The 4851-nt window shown below is 39.2% G+C and overlaps 1 long non-coding RNA gene across 1 annotated transcript; it reads left to right on the forward strand.

Annotated features, from left to right (window-relative positions):
• The first annotated feature begins 200 nt into the window (after positions 1 to 200).
• Positions 201 to 771, forward strand: LOC113037287 (uncharacterized). The gene is made up of 3 exons (XR_003274610.1): positions 201 to 361; positions 565 to 612; positions 693 to 771. It is a non-coding gene; the product is annotated as an uncharacterized LOC113037287 (long non-coding RNA).
• Positions 772 to 4851: the final 4080 nt, after the last annotated feature.

The raw sequence follows: 4851 nt of genomic DNA on the forward strand, positions 1-4851 counted from the left end.
AGCAACCAAGAAAAGGGGCAGAGCAAAAAAAGACAGGTGGTGGTCCTGCACCCCCTCGTCACACCCCGGCAGAGGAGCTGGCCCTAGGGTTGAATGCCACCAGAGCCATTGTTGAGGGCATCCCTGGGGGCAGCTCTTCCTTAGACCAGCAGCCGGGGTGCAGTTGCAGCAGCACCCTCATAACTGGTAAATGAGCTCATAATTCTATTTGTACAATGTAAAATATTTGGTTGTTGCCTTAATTAAAATGCTTTTTGTACTTTGACATTTATTGACATTGTGGGTTTTTTTGTGTGTAGTTTTACATAACACTCCATCACTTTTACCTGTTCCCATGCAAGGGGTGACTGAAGCATGCACAGTAAGTTGGGAGATATATATATATATATATGTGTATATATATATATATATATATATATATATATATATATATATATATATATATATATATATATATATATATATATATATATATATATTTTTTTTTTTTTTTTTTTTTTAATTATTTAGACCAATAGGCTGTACCACATCCCTTTGTAACACCATTTTGTTTCCATTGCACAGGACAGTGAAGCAACCCTGTCAGATGACTGTGGTTTGGAGGAAGTCCCTGTAAGTGCATGTATAATTTGGCCTGAATTTGTATCTACTTGTGTACTTCTATGTGTTTCTGACTGCAGTATGATTTGCAGGCAAAGAGGCCAGCAGAGAGGCCTGATACAGAGGTAGGCAGTCTTGTAATTAATTTTACTTCCTATATGACATGCATTGACCGTTAAATGTTGTCTCTACAATTGAAACAGGGTGACATTCGTTTTCTCTATAAGAGAAGTCTCCAGCAAAAAATGGAGTATACTGAGCTAAAGAAACAAAAGCTTCTTGGTGAAATCGAACTTCAAGCTCTAATGAGGCAAAAAGTTCAACTAGAAATCGAGTTGCTTCAAAAGGAACTTCAGAGTAAGTAAATATACACTTTCATACAGAGCACTACTGATGACCTTGCGTGATACAGTATATATGATTTTTTTCCTGGCAAATGATGACTGGCTTTTTTTTGATGAGACAGAAAAAGATGCTCAAATAAATTTCAATGAAAAATATGTTTTGTCATGTTTTTTATATTCGAAATTGTGTTGCACAATTCTGTCCCGTGCAGCTCTGCCACTAGGTTGGTCCAAGTGCACTGGCTGGAGGTCATCATCAGGCTGCACCTCCACCACAGGAGTCCTCTCTTTTCTGATGGTGGCAATGTTATGCAGTACGGCACATGCAACAATAATGTCACATGCCCTGTCAGGTGCAACCCTCAGACTTTTCAGACACTGAAATCTTCCCTTTATTTGCCCAAAGCTCATTTCAATGCGTGCCCTTGTCCTGGCTAGAGCTGCATTGTAGCGGGTTTGTGGCCCAGGGTTGGGGTCAGGGAACGGTGTCATGAAGTACTGCATGCATGCATAACCCCTGTCTCCAAGGAGAATCCCATCGTAGGCCCCTGTGTAATGGAGAGATGCTGTTATGTTAGGCCCAAAATAAGTATGAAATATCAAAACAAGTCTCTTTTTCTTACCACGCTCAAATAATGTGCATAACCCTGATTCTCTGAAAATTCTTGAGTCATGCACTGATCCGGGCCATTTAGCTTCCACATTTGTGATATGGCACATAGAGTCACACACCATCTAAGAGATTTCATTATATGTGAACACACTCCTTTTCATTATATATTACCATCTAAAATATTAGTATTACTCACCTGCACATTTATACAGTGAACCCCCTTTCGATCCCCTTCATTGGGGCCTGGGGGGGCCTTGATCGCAATGTGTGTGCAGTCTATGGTACCAATCACATTAGGGAAGCCTGCGGACAATCGAGCTATAGTTACAGACATAGGTCATGATTGCATCACATTCATTATCGAATTTAATGTACCTGCAATAGAAAAAAAGCCCTGTTTGACAACCTGTGGTCTTAAATGGCTTGGAAAAACCACAAACACACCCAGGAAATGCTTGAGTGCCAGGTATACTTTGCGAATGGAACGGCAGACAACACTTTTGCCGATGTTCTATGCGTCTCCAACAGCGTACAGAAACGTGCCACTCGCAAAGAAACGCAAGGCAAAGCACACAGTTTGTGCAGTTGTTAATGCCCGACTACGGTGAGTGGAACTCTTAACATAGGGATCCAACAAGTTGGTTAAGTAAATAATACCCTCACGGGAAAATCGATATCTCTCTATGAGAACATTGTCGCGCTGAGCTAAAGGATCCTGTCTATCCCGCAATATACGCTGAATTCTGAAAACTCTCCTTATCAATATTGCACCTTCCGCAATGGGTGGCTCGCATACAAACAGACAGGACATGGCTGCGACAGACTTCCCAAATCCACCTTCGCTTTTATAGCCGTGGTCTCATCTTGATTACACGAAGTAATTTACTATTACCACTCTAAAATATGAATTACATCTGAAATAATCAAATACATGAAATAGAATGATTAATAGTACATTTCCCTTTTTTTAGGAAATGACCTGTATGTTTCTGTATAAAATCAATAAAAGAATCAAATACTGCATTATCTTTAGTTACATTGATAATATTTATTTATGGAAAAACAGTGGAAAAATATCGCTGTTGCTTTCGTATAAATGAAGCGGACATACCTGAATGGCCGGGATCTAATCCTGTTTACATAAAGTAAGCCTGCTCCCAAGCAGGTTTATGCTTACGGATCTGTTGCTATGACAGCAAGTCCCGGATGAGCTTCGGAGAACCGAACGATCCAAGATCACGTGAAATCGTCAACAATCAAATCCAGCTAACTTACTTAGCGAGGTACGAAGAACGGACCCCTGGATCATCATCGTAGTTGTTTATTTATCAAAAGAATCAGATTCAGTAGATACTGACATTTTATTAGAAATATTATTCTTATTTGGTTATGATGAGCAGTTCCTCAAATGATTTCATGATTACCTTTCTAATATTAATCATGAAGTCCATAGTTTCCCAAGGTTTCAGAACATTTTTACAGGTGTTCCACAAGGATCCATACTTGGATATCTTTTATTCACTGTTAAAATATTATAATAATAATAATAATAATTATGGTGATTATGATTCTTATTATTAAACTGTGATCTTCCATTCCTAAGGGATCTTTGCATTAAAAGTAGATGATTCTCTAATGGAAACACTGGTATTTAGAGGCAGCAACAATGCTGAAGAATATATACACATTTTGGATCAACATATGCTGCTTTCACGGAAAGAAAGCAAGTCAATACAAAACCGTGTTCAGCACATATAACAGTAGCATGCCTTTTTATTTTTTAAGTATGAATATAAAAAATAATTACCTTATACCAGTCCCTTTTATATAAGCAGTTTTTGTCATCTTTGCAGAATTGTTGTAATTCAGCCACGAACTGCGTTTATAAGGTCATCCCACATCCTCTCAATCGGATTCAGGTCAGGACTTTCTCTAAGCCACCCCAAAGTCTTCATTTCGTTTTTCTTAGGGTATTCATAGGTATTGTGTTTTGGATTATTGTCCTGCTGCAAAACCCAAGTGCACTTCAGCTTGAGGTCACGAGCAGATGGCTGGACATTCTCCTTCGGGATGTTTTGGTAGAAAGCAAGATTCATGGTTCCATTTACCTCAGCAGTCTTCCAGGTCATGAGTCACCAAAACAGCCCCAGACTATCACACTAACACCACCATATTTTACTGTTGGTACAAAGCTCCTTTTCTCAGATGGTGTGTTAATCTTACACTAGATGATGCTGGTGAGGCGCGAGATATGTGAAGACTTATCAAAGTGTCTGAAATGTAACATTCCAACTTCCCCCTTAGTGTGTTTGTTGGGCAGCTTAGATAATGTCACTTCAGAAAAGAATATAGCCCATATGGTTTTCACTGCCCTATGCATAGCCAAGAAAACAGTCCTCATGAACTGGAAAAATAAAAATAATCTTAATTCTAACCAATATAGAAATTATCTATTAGATTACATTAGTCTCGATACAGCCTCTGCCACCACATCAGATCAATTGCTCTGGGCTCCTTTGATCAGCTCCATCACCTAGTGGGGGTGGGGGGCAAAGCTGGACTGGGACAAAAAATCGGCCCGGGCATTTTGACTAGAGACCAGCCCACCAGGATAACGATTGAAAATGTGACGTCATTCAGGGGTAAAACCGCAAAGGATTCTGGGAACTTGTGGCAAGAGGTACTAGCGCACGCAGGCTTTCAATTGAACTCAGTTACACAGCGGTAAAAAGAAACCCAAAAAATGGCAAGAAGCTGTTGTATTATTAACTGCAATAGCCGGTCGCATGACAGCCACGGGAAGCCTACGGGTAATGAGATCTTTTTTTTTTTTATCGGATTAGTCGTTGAAGAGAAATTTTTTAAGCCATGTTTCCGAAGTAAGCCGACAGATGGTCTGGATATACCAAATATAACGTCTCAGAATACTCCAGCTCACATGTTAGTCTGCTCCAAGCATTCCCACAAAGGTCAGAGTTTTGTAGTAGTTAATACGTCATTTTTCTTAACATTGGTGATATAGGTTACAAGCAAGTCTGGCGCTGAACAGAAATTGTCGCGCTATGCTCCTTTATTTATTGTGCATAAATAGTGAATTGTCCTGACACAATATTGCGTTTCGCTTCTGTTATTACCATGGTACATTGACAAAACCATATACTTTTATTCACAGGATAAAACAGTTGTTTTGTATCACTAATTGTCCAGTGCGATTACAACATACAATATTATTGTCACTGCTACATTTCTGTAATGCTACCAGAAATTATTTCCACTACTAATTAATTACCGTTG

The sequence above is a fragment of the Astatotilapia calliptera genome, chromosome 15 (genome assembly GCF_900246225.1).
Source record: "Astatotilapia calliptera chromosome 15, fAstCal1.2, whole genome shotgun sequence".
NCBI lineage: Eukaryota > Metazoa > Chordata > Actinopteri > Cichliformes > Cichlidae > Astatotilapia > Astatotilapia calliptera.